The following is a 12,195-nucleotide window of genomic DNA, read 5'->3' as shown; positions in this document are numbered from 1 at the left end:
ACTTTCTCATGCTGAACTATACATAACCTGCTTTTAATGGAAACAGAAAAGACAAAACCAGAATCCAAGAAACAAGGCCCAGTTCTAGACATATTTACTGAGAAATTACCCTGCAAAGTTTCGTGAGAGTTACTCCCAGGTAGTTTTACAGTTGTGCAGTTGTAGGTGGCAATTACATGAAAGTAAGTCCTACAGAATCCTATGGGGCTAATTTCTGAGCAAGCATAGTTAGGACTGGGCTGCCAGATAATGAGTCGTCTATTTAGAAGGTTAAAACAAAACCAAAAAGGGCCTCATGCTGCAAACCTATATGCAGATTCGCTTGGGACTAACTTCTAAATAATCTTGTGTAGGACCTGCCCCATCAGGATGCAGTGCTGTACATACCTCTTTGGGAAAAGGTCTCACTGAATTACTTCCAAATAAACATGCACAGGAGAGCATTGCATGCTCTCACCCCATCAAGTGATGATGATGTAATAATAATAATAATAATAATCTGAACCATCAGGCCCTGCTGGCCAATGCATAAAGAAGTAAGGGCCAGACTTTGGACTTGCTTTTTCCGTGCTACCTCTGGAACTTGCACTGTGGGTGGGGAACACGCCCTGCTCAGGACCACTTTCTGTTGCCCCCTCCTGTCCCACAACTTTCAATGTTTCCAAGAGAATCCAACAGTCAGACGAGCTCCCTCAGTAAATCTACAGTCCCTGTCCTAACAAAGCGCCATAAATTCATAAACAGAGGGAGAGAAACTTGCACCTGTCTTTCTTGACACAACACACCTGTCTGGCGCTGCCCATGTGCAGTTGGAGCTAAGCTCCCCTTGTACAATTTCAATAGCTTTGCCAAAGCGGAGGCAAAGAAAGAGAAGCGCACGAACAACCCCCCCCACCCCGCCCCTGTTGGAAGAGGCCACCGGGGGCTGTTACAACCGCTTTATAGTCAAAACTGCTGCTCGATCGCTGCTTTACAACTGGCCGCCCCCCGCTCCTCTTCTCGTATGCCAAGCTCTCCAGACACCCCCCTGGCCCCGTTCACCATCCCCACCTGCCGTGTATTTCTTTTAAGGCGCAATCTCCCATTCTTACGGGCGCATTTTAAAGCAACTTTGGGGTTCGCTGTGCCCCTCCTTTTTCCCTTTTTAATTAAATAAACCGTGGGACGCATCCGCGGACACTACACGCAGTTCTCGGACTGTAGCAAGAAAGCGAGATCTTCGCTCCGGGGGTGGGTGCGTGCGTGGGTGGGTAGGACAAGAAGCTTTGCCATATTGAGTTTGTGCATGAAGTGGATATAATGCCACAAAGTAGCCACGAAGCCTTAAAGGGGGGAGGGGAGGGGTAGAGGGAACGTGTCCCACCACACAAGGCTTTTCCCCGTGTGCCAAAAGACCCCTTTGCCCCTTCAGCGCTAAGGTCCAAACGTGCATATGCAGGCAAGCAAACACGCGCGCGCGCGCGCGCACACACACACTCACACACAGAGAGAGAGAGCGAGCGAGCGAGCGAGCGAGCGAGCACCTCTTCTACCATCGGCTAGTTCTGAAGCACTTCGGTTCAAGGCAACCGGGGCGACTCTCGAGTAAGCCGGCTGAGAGAGGGAGTCTATTCTTCTCACTCAGATGGAAGCTTTTAAAAAAGTCACTGAGTTGGAGAAAGACTTGGAGAAAAACCCTCTGAAACCAATGGGACAAGTTTGCCATTGAGACTAACTCTAGTTCCATTGATTTCAATAGGTCTACTCAGAGCCGGACTAGTCCGGATGATTCAATCCAGGGTACACATATACACCAGGCATGGCAAAGCAAGACAGGCATCAATTTCTGATGCATCTCCAAAAACCGAGGGGGAAAGACAAGGCACACACGTTACTATTATAGGATCTCTGAAACATGCACGAAACTATTTGGGAGAAAAGAGGTTCACTCCCCCTCTAAGCCCCCTCCCCCAAACCCCATGCATATCTACTGAGAACTAAACGCCCACTAATACCAGGGGAAGCAGCCTTCTAAGCCAGAGAGCGACCTGGCCCTAAAAACCTGACCCCTAAAACTTGCAGTCCAATTCTTCCATCAACCACCCAACTGCACTCTTCCATCCATTTCTCCAACTCTTCCCAGGGTTTGAACTCGGTAGGGGTTTTTTTTTTGGGGGGGGGGGAATAATTCAAAGACTCCTCCCTTTTCCCACTTGTGTGTGCGTGTGTGTTTTTAAAATTCTTCTTCTGTGTATTTTCACATTAAATACCAAAAGGAGAAAAAAGTGGATGAGAGAGGGAGAGAAGTCAGGGACATGCAAATGATAAGCAAATCGAAGGAGACAAGAAGAAAGGCGGCGATTAATTAATAAACAAGACAAAGAAGCGAGACCAGACCAGGAGTTAGAAAGGGAACGGGTTAGGGGGAGGGGGGAGAGGAGGAAGGAACCTCGGGACTATATACTCATACAAAGCGGGACCATCCCCCCGTATTTTAAACAACCGTAATAACTAGGAAACAACAGTATCAGTTAAAAGGCTGCGGGCTTGCCGGGGCGGGGAAAGGGGGTGCAGGTGGAAAGCAGAAAGCCCATCGAGGAAAATCAGAATTAAAGAAAACCCCTCCCACGCCTCCCTCGTCCTTTTCCAACGGGACGAGCTATTGCGATGGCTTCACCGAAGCTTAGGAGTTCTTCCCAATAAAGCCCGTTATGGGTTTAATAGTTTCCACAAGCGCATTGAAAGAGTGCCGGGTCGGGGCGGGGGGCAGGCAGGAGAAACGCGATGGGGAGGGGGCTTCCTCGGAGAGGGAGCGAGGAGACGCACCCCCGGCGCCCGACTCGACCCAGCCTTTCGAGGGAGTCGGTGCTCCGAGCGCCCCACTCCTGCCCCCCCCCCAGGAGAAGGGAGCGCGAGAAGACGGGAGAAGTGAAGCGGAGACCGATACTTACTCAGTCGCAACGGCGAGGAAACTGAGCCCCCCTCTCTCTCCCTCGCTCGCTCGCTCGCGCTCTCGCTGCCCCCTCCCTCCTCCGGCCGCGGAGATGGGCGGCGAGCGAGACAGAGACCCAGCGAGGGACGCGCGCTCGCCGGCGCACACGCAGCCTCGAGCCCTTCCTGCCGCCGCCGCCGCCGCCGCTCAGCCTCGCAATTGGCCACAGGGAGGGTGAAAGTGAGCGTGCCAGTCCGTGTGTGCCTGTGCGGAGAAAGCGCGCGTGCGGGAGCGGTGCGGGTGCGGGGAGGGAGCGGGACGGGAGCGAGGCAGCGGCGGGGAAGGAGCCGAGGGAGGACGCCCCGGCTCTGCTGCGCCGCTCTCCTCTCCCTGGCAGGAATCGCTCTATTCTTTCTGCAGGCAGCCCGAGCAGCCGCGCTCAGCTGAGGGCTCCGCACCACAACAAGATTTACTTTAAGATACAGCTGAAGGAAACAGGAAGACTACACGTCACGCTCGGAGTGACGTGCGCGAGGCCCGGCGCCCAATCGGGAAGCTCCTTCGGATTCAAGGGGGATTGCGAGCGAGAACTTGGGAGGAAAGAGAGAGGCAGAGACGTGGGGGTGGCGGCGGCGGCGGCGGGTGGGGGGCGAGGAGGAAGAGGAGGAGGAACGGGATCGGTCTCGGTCACCCCCACCCCCACCGCCTCCCCCTCTCCAGTCCCTCTCCCCACCCCTCTCGTCCATCGCTGCTGATGGGAAGGAGAGTTTGGCATCACAGCGGGGGGAGGGCGCGCTGGACCCAGCCATCTGTGCCCGGTTCGGAGTTCAACTTTGCCCGGTGGATCCGTCCCTGGACTTTTTTGTTTGTTTGTTTGGGTGGGTGGGTAAAACATTGTGCGTAGCCCCTCCCCAAACATGTTTCTAAGAAACTGTGGCTGTCCAACAGAGCAAGGCGAAGCATCCATGCACACGACCTCTCTGGTGACCGAAGGTTCGCTGGGGGTGGGCGCAGGGGGGAGTCGCACGGGCCTGCCCCGATCTTGCGTGCCTCTTCCTTGGACGGAGGTCTCGCGGAGCGCCGAGGACACTCCCGGGGAAGAGCGCGCTGCTCTGGAGCGCGGCGCGGGGGCCAGGCTTCAGTCACCTTCCGCACGGAGGGCGCGCGCGCGCACCTTGCGGACTCGCTGCTGGACAAAACGGGTGCTGGGGAGTGAGAAAGAGCCCCCCAAACTGTGCGCGACAGATGCTGGGGCCGAGTTGGTGGGGGGGTTTCTTGCCGGGGGGGGGGGGCTGTGCGGTAGATTGACAGCCCGATCCACAAGCCAGTTAAGCCGAAGGCGCTCGATTAAAGCGGATCCTTTTCCTCCGTTTTTGCTTGGTGGTGGATTGGACTGGTTGCGGGGGGGGGGAGGGGGAGGGGGCAGGAGATAAGCGCGCTGAGCGAAGCCAAGGTGCCCTCAGTCTATTTAGGCATTCATGCCCTGTGAAGGACTGGGAAATGGTTCTCGAGGTTTGGCAGTTCCCTGAAACTACAGAACCAGGGGCATTAAAAAACAAAACCAAAACCAAAAACACCCTACAGAATCGGGGGTAATAAAAAGGTCAGTTTTATCAAGGCATATGCCTGCTCGCTGGCTCGCTCCTCTTTGCAGTCCTGGACGCAACACCTCTCTCTGGGAGACCCTGTGCGGCTGAACGACTCAGAATGCTCAGGAATTGTCTTAAAATGAATCAGGCAAGCCCTCTGTGATTTGAGGGGGTTGCCAGTCTCTTCCAAACCTGAAATACAAATTTGTTCGGTACTAAATCAGAGTTCTCCGATTTCTCGCCCTGGTCTCGGGAGAGAAACAACCAAAGAAGAAAAGGAGACCCGAGCTGGGCTGTAAATCCGGCGGATGCCCCTTACCTGTCCTGCATGTACCTCCACCTGTGTGTGCATAAGGGCAAGCCCCTAACGGGGACACAACAAAACCACCGTGTCCGTAGGTCACCCACCCGAGAGCTTTGGACCATGCTTTACATCACGGGGAGGGAGGAAATTAACTGCCTCTCTTTCCAATATCTCCGAAATAGAATCCGATCAGGGATTCTATATTTAAACAAAACCAAACCAAACTGCTATAGCTGCTTCGGAGTCATGACGCGGGTACGCAGGAGCCTCATAGCTTTCTCTTCACCGGACCTGTTCATGTCTTGAACAAATCATCTCCTTCTTCAGGAAAGGAGGATATTAAAATCTGCCCTAAAAACAGCACAGACCAGAACTTTAAAAAGTAACTTTAAGCTTAGACACCGCGAGGAAAGCAGAAGACCAACTTTCTAGAGAAGAGCAAAATCTGAGAAAGGGATTTCAAGCGCTTTCAGAAAGCGAAGGATCGCGGAACGTCCGCGGATGGGCGCAGATTAAGCAAATGCGCCCTTCTTCCTCCCGCCTCGGTCCCCGTGTGCTTGCAAATATTCTGTATCATCTTTCCAATCGTGATCTTATCTGTATTAGTTGTGGCCTCAGTAAAAAGATGTCGACACGCGGCGAGCTTGACAGGAAGGGCTCACGTGAATTTCGTGCCTGCCTCCCCAACTCTGCCACTGTGTCAATGGATCTAGGATCTTAACCTTCTCTTTCATTGTCATTTGTATCCTGGATTTCATTCATTCATTTATTTAGTAGTGGCGAGAGGAAAGGTTTATCTTGAAAAAATGCCCTTCTCCGGCATTCTTTTCTCTTCCTCCTCCGTTTAAAAAAGCCACCAATTTCAAAAAAGCGAGCAAACGGGCCGCGCGTCCAAAGAAAAAGAGTTGAGGGTGATCAAACAAGCAGGCAGACAAACAAACAAACAAAAACTTCTCAAAAACTCGAGTCTGAGAACACCTTTAAAACAGCAGCAGTAAAAACAGAACGCCAGCAAAGCGAGTGTGTCTGCAACCGGACTACAGGGGTACAGAGCGACGTGTGGATGGGGACCGTGGGCTACCTCTTCCACTGAGGAACTGTGGAGGATGGGAAACTGCGGGTGATTTCTTGGAGGAAGCAACAACCTGGGGAGGGGGAGACAAGAACTGGGCATGTTCTGGCCCCCATCGCCTCGGCTCCCCCTCGTTTTAAGGTACACGGCCACTTCCCACTCTTCGAAAGGGAGGCGAAATTAAGGTATGTTTGTGAGCATGCGAGGGGGGGGGGGAGCAGAAATGATCCACGCCCCCTTCCTTCCTTCCGCAGACTTCTGAACGCTACTTCATCTTAGGGGCTGTTATTATGCGGCCTTCCTTCCAGAGTCAACCTCACCCCCACCCCACCCCCGCGACCCTCTCCTTTCCAAGCTTTACTCCACGAGGAGAGCCACCACTTCGAACTGGGACTCGTGGAGTTCAGCTGGGGCGAGATCCCCCACCGGGATCCCCCGCTTGCGTTTTGAGCCGAGGTGCTTAAAGCGCGCGCGCTTCCCCCCCTTTCTCTGATCGGCTCCTTCCTTCTCCCTGGAGAAAAACTTCTGAATATCTGATGCGACTCTCCCATCTGTTTCCTAATCTGTTAGGTGAGGCAGAAGAAGTCAGAAGGAGAGAGAAGAACCGCCGTTGCGGGGAAGGAGAAGCAATCCGCACTTCCCACCGGGACGCGCTCCCTCCCCACCCCCGCCCGGCCTCCACTCCCGCCCTCCTTATCTTCGGGCAAAAGAGGGAACCAAAGTTTAGTACCTCTTGGAGATGGCTATTAAAAGAGAAACAGAGAGCCGGGTCTCTGAACTCCGTCAGTTCTCAGGGCAACTTCCGCTTTCTCTCTCCTCTCTCTCTTCCTTGCTTCCTTCTTTCAGTCCCGCATCTTTGCTGTCAGACCTTTTCCTTGTCCCTTAGTTCCCGATCAATTTGACCGCCCCCCGTGCCTGCGTGCACCGCCAATTTATAACTCAGGAAAAGCTCGACGGCTTCGATGTCTTTTTTTTCGCGGGGTTTTTTGTTTTTGTTTCTTTGTTTTTGGATACTTACTGTGTCCCCCCCACCCCTCTTCTTTTCTCCCCAGTCCTTTCTAATCATCCTGTTTGTAAAACGACAGAATAAAAGTCCGTGCCAGACTCCCGCGGCTGCTTGACGGCCTTTGTGTCAAACTGAGAAGCGCTCAGAGTCGGTGAAACGCGCAACCTGTCGGGCTGCTTCTGTTGCCGCTCCTCTCCCCCTCTCTCCGCGCCCGCCTCCAGCCCCGTCGCCGGGCCCGCGGAGGGCCAGCTCGCTCGGCCGCCCTCGCTCGACGCCCACCCCGCGAGCGGCGTAGCGAGCGGCAGCTGCGGGAGGAACCCCGCGCCGCGGGAGCCCAGCGCGTTCCCGCTGGCCCTTCTCTGGAGCGTGCTGTTTGTTTAACCGACGGCTTCAGTCTAAACAGGCATAAACGGGGCTTACGCTAAGCCAGGTCGGACTCGGCGTTTGCAACTGTGCGCCGAAAGTTTCTCGCGCCTGGAAGCACCGCGCTCCCCTCCCGGCCGCCGCCGGCTTAGCAAAGGCAGGGCGACTCTCCGCGGACGAGCGGACGGCCGTGGCCCCTGCAGGGTCTCCGCGCACGCCCGGCCCGGCCCGGCCCGCCTCCGGGGCCGCGTTCCCTCGCGTCTCCCTCTGTCGGGCTGCACAGCCCAAGAGCAAACGCGCCCCCCGTTTGGCCCGAACTGTTTCTTCGGAAGCCGGCTCCCTGCTCACCTCGCCCATCCTTCTTAGCGCCATAAACCCCGGGCATGTTTTACTGTTCCTCCGCACGTTTAGATTATGAATGATCCCGTTTTTCGGGTGGAAAAGTAAGGCTGAGAAAGAACAAGCCAGTTCCCTCCGGGTATGGCAAAGCAACCGCTTCCTTTCTCCTCCGCAGCAAGCCCTTGAGGCAGCGCGTGTTTCCTGAAAATCCAACAGGTGCAGCTTTTCCAGCAGTGAAAGCGGCGAAAGGCTTCACTTGAATCTGTTGATGTACCTAGTGCTGAACTTTTGCCTGCCTTGGTGCCTTGCCGGGTGGGGAGGGGAAGAAGAAGGGGGCAATCCTAAATTATCCAGAATATCTGTGGCAGAAGAGGAATTTGAATGTAGGACATGTACCTGTGCCAACTTCTCTTTATGGAGGGGGAGGGAAAGGATGTTTCTGAATGTTACAAGGCAATGGCAACTTGCAATTGACTTGTACCCGAGATATAGCCAGAACTGGCTTCCCCTCAGGCAACCAAACTTTCCAAAAATCAAGACATTAACAGATGGTGGCAACCACATGGAGAGATGATGTTGCTTAGAGAGAATCTAGTCATTTCACTCAAGCCGATAAAGAGTGAATCCCAGAAGGACACCGTGTATTCCGAGGAGTTCTGCACTTGGCCCATCTCTATCCTCTCCCTTCTGCTCCTGTTTCACCAGCTTCGTTTTTGAGAAATTTATTATTATTATTATTATTATTATTATTATTATTATTATTAAAAAAAGAAACACACACCCCACAAACACTTTCTGAAAGGGATGTTGGACCGCCAATTGTTTGTGTGGCATTATGGATGTTCAGAGATCTCTATCTGTACTGTCTAAATATGAAGAAATCACACACACACATTTAAAAATAAATGAAAATGAATGCTCCATGGAAAAAGCCAGGAAAGAAATAGATAACAGTGCTAACAATATTGCTTGGAAACTAGGATACAATCTTGGAACCCTAAGGAAAGTGAAAACAACAACACCTAAACCTTTGATTTGCTAGTAAATATTAATGTCTATAAGCAATGTAATTCACCAACATAATTTCCACTGGATCTCTGTCTGGTTGCCCCTTCTTGTACTGAGAAAGGAAGGAGTCGTGTTGCTGCTGCAATGCTGACACAGACCTTCACAATGAGGACATTTTAGGATTAGAATAATAAAGTGCTGCTTGAGTTCACTTCGGGAATTATTCCCCATAGCCCTTAATCATCTGTAACAAAGAAGGATCAAAATGACTTCTTAAAAGGAAAGGTATACAGTGACTTGAAAAGGTACCTAAGGGAGTTTAAGGAATAAGCTACTCACAACCTTACTGAATACAAAGACAATGAGCTTAATAGGTATTTGCAATATCCAGCTGGCCAATGTAGTCCATGGGTGCATCAATAGATCTTATGTGCTTAAAAAGAGGAGGCAAACTAGTTTTACTGTCATGGCGTTGCCTAAAGACTCCTGGGAACTGTCATTTGGTGAGTGGGAGGGGAGAGTTCCTTAACCTTCTTACAGGCCCATGGTTCATAGGAATCGTTGAACTGTAGACAGAAGGTAATGACACATGAGTATGCCTAAAGGAAACTTTGAGGGCAGCCAACCCTCTGCTTTTACTTGAAATCAACTTTTGCTCTCCAGAAGAGACTGGAGACTCCTGTGACAGCGGGGCTCCTTATCCAGGGCAGCTTTTATTCTGAGCTTTATTGGAGCTATCCATGGTGCTGAACCCCATCCCTAAAAGAGGTCTGCCACCATGGGGCTCAGTGGATAGCTTCTATAAAACTCATAATAAAGGCTGCTGTGGATATGAAGCCCCACTGACACCAGTGTCACCAGCTTTCCTGGAATGACAGGACTGAGCAATGTATCTTTTCTGCCTAGGCAAGAGACTTAAAATCTCCAGCACTGGCAGCTATGCATCCTAACTAGAATATCCCCCCTCCACTACTTCGTATCGCTTTTTAGCTCTTTTGGATTATTTTATCCTATACTTGGTCACGTTGACTCTTTCATGGTGGTACCAATAAGTGTCAGGACAGGTAATAACCCAGGTTGCTCAGGAGATGATGCCTTCTTGGGGTGGACTCAGGAAGCTGCCTTCTGATCAGGTTTGATGGTCTGCACATCTAGCCCAGTACTGTGACTGGAAGAGGCTCTGCAAGGCCTGGTACCTCGTCTTTTCAATGAGCAGCCTGGGATTGAAATCCTACAGCAAGCAAAACAAGTGCTAGGCTCTTCCTCAAAAGCCAAGCCCCTGTTCACTACTTCTCTGGCAACAGAACCCAGGACCTCTTGCCTCCAAAGGCAGGACCATACTTTTCTAGGAATGGAAAACCAGTTTTGTGTTGAGGGCCAAATTCCCTTGTGGATAATCTGCCAGGCACTGCATGATGTTGGTGGGTGTGGCCAAAGCCAGTGGTGGGCAGGACCAGAGCCCAAAGTGGGCAACTCACTACTCTCTTTCAGCCACAACCTGTTGCCTTGCTCCCGTCAAGGGAGCTTGTCAGGGAAGCAACAGATCGCTCTTGTCAATGATCTTTGAAATCTTTGGGTCAAGAACTGTATGAAATTAGGCAGAGTACCGCATGGAGCCCTAGGGCCACAGGCTGCCTACCCCATGACTTGGACAATATCACACTGAGAGTGAATGCACTTGGAAATAAGTAGACTCATAACATTAATGGATAAATTAAATGAAAAATCTTTTGATAGACTGAAAAGAGGTTCCCATGGCAGAATTTTGAAACTCTGAAAAACGTTGAGCATTCAAAAAGTGAAACAAACAAACAAGTATTTATATAAACTGCAGATGGCAAATGCTACTTTAAAAGATTTATTCGATCCAGTATTGTAAGAGAATGGGACATTAGCATAAAATTGCACATCTAAATAAGCTGTTATCCCTCTTCCTCCTCCTCCTCTTCCTCCTCTAATCCTTGATACAGAAGAAAACTAGGAAGTAGAAGGGAGGTTGGAGGTCTGACATCCTACTTTTAAAAATGTGTTGTGTGTGTACGTGTGGTGAGACCTTTAATCATCAATACATACAAGAAACATAAAATATGGGTGCAATTAAGCTATGGCCCAGAGGACTTTTTCTTGTATATTCCCCCACCCCATCTCAGTCATAATAAGAAAATGTGTATGCCAATCCATCTTTCACCACCAGAGCACCAAGACCATGAAGCCTAGACATCTGAAACTTAGCATGCATTCTAATAAGACCCTAGAGATGTGAATCCAATAACTATTTTGTTTCCAAAACATAATGATTAATTTGTATGTGTCTACGTACCTACTTTAGATCTTTTAAAAATTTACAATTTTAAGCACAGAGAAATTATGTTTCCCTATTGCAAGTTCTATTTACCAGCACAGCAACTAACCAAAATTTCTGAGTGGTCTTCAAAGGTAGTCCCATGCAGAACATGTGGCAGAACATGTTGTACTCCAGTCTGGTGTGTAAATAACTTTGGCCAAGCAATCTCTGCTCAGGGAGAGTTGCACTAGCGCCAAAGGAGCATGTAGCTGGTGGAAGGTGCTGTGTGCCACAGAAGACCCTTGGGGTCAATAGACATTTCCAGACTGTGAACCTGATCCTGTAGGTAGAGTCCAATCCCATAAAGAAAAGATGTACAAGTGCTTGGTAAGATGAACCATCCACCAAGAGCACCTTCATTTTTTCTGGATGAAGCCTCAGGTTAGTCAGATCATTAGCGATCTCTGGCAATGAGTTCAGAGCTTTATCTCCCTTAGCTTAAGTCTGATGAAGGTAAGAAATGGAGCTGGTTGTCACTGATGTACTGATGCTGCTTCACTCCAGATCTCTGGATGATATTATCCTGCAGCAGGGATGCAAGCCTCAAATCAGAATCTGGCTCTCTTGCACTTGATGGACTTCTTTCCCACTCTTGGCCCTAGGCAGGAACCGAGTCAAACTGAGATCAAGTTCACAAACACTCAGGTACGCTAGCAGATTCTTTGTGCAAATTAATGCAAAGTACACAATTCTTTGCACATCCCACAAGTCACATGTGAAGAAGCAAAACTCTGCTTGCACTCACTTCCTGCCAGATACCCATACAAATGCTCAGTGTGAGGAGCATTTGTGTGGGTATCTGGCAGGGAATCAGGGGATAGAGAAAGTGGGCAAAGTCCATGGAGCTGAGCTGAGGAAATCCAATGGATGTCTACCCTCAAACTGGATTCCTCACATATCCCTATCCACCAGTTTCATGTAGATATTAAAAACCATGGTAGAAAAGTTTCCACAGGCTGAAGCTGTGGTTCCGCAGCATCACGTTCTGGAACCGAATATTCAAGCAGAGCAAACCCATAGTTCCCGACTTGAACAAACCACTCAGACAGATTCCATGGTTCATGCCAAGATGTTCAAGCATTCACACTCCCCCTGCCCTTCCTCCAGGATTGGTCGTCTCTTCCAAAACTGACCCCAAAGTTAGACTGAAACAAACCATAATATAATTCCTTCTGATCTCTTTCCAGAGAGACTGGAATTGTTTCTTCTTCTGTACTACAATAACTTGCAGGACTGGTGTATTGTCAACACTCATGTGC

General features: G+C 50.5%; 1 protein-coding gene and 1 long non-coding RNA gene across 7 annotated transcripts in view; one reads left to right on the top strand and one right to left on the bottom strand.

Annotated features, from left to right (window-relative positions):
- PROX1 (prospero homeobox 1) overlaps window positions 1-3,310 on the bottom strand; it is a 78,936-nt gene extending 75,626 nt beyond the window's left edge. Inside the window, exon 1 of one of the 6 annotated variants that reach the window (XM_044424746.1) lies at window positions 2,931-3,310. The gene's annotated coding sequence lies outside the window, so the exon portion shown is untranslated. Of the gene's footprint in view, window positions 1-1,994; window positions 2,014-2,930 lie in introns of those variants that run through there. The other 5 variants (XM_044424918.1, XM_044425168.1, XM_044425000.1 and 2 more) reach the window with 5 other exon arrangements.
- A 2,495-nt stretch (window positions 3,311-5,805) lies between these two features.
- LOC123032882 lies at window positions 5,806-6,981 on the top strand. The gene is made up of 2 exons (XR_006416553.1): window positions 5,806-6,061; window positions 6,447-6,981. It is a non-coding gene; the product is annotated as an uncharacterized LOC123032882 (long non-coding RNA).
- Window positions 6,982-12,195: the final 5,214 nt, after the last annotated feature.

Source organism: Varanus komodoensis, unplaced genomic scaffold (assembly GCF_004798865.1).
Source record: "Varanus komodoensis strain SLA01 unplaced genomic scaffold, ASM479886v1 scaffold1, whole genome shotgun sequence".
Classification (NCBI taxonomy): Eukaryota; Metazoa; Chordata; class Lepidosauria; order Squamata; family Varanidae; genus Varanus; species Varanus komodoensis.
This window is presented reverse-complemented; position numbering and strand designations above follow the sequence as displayed.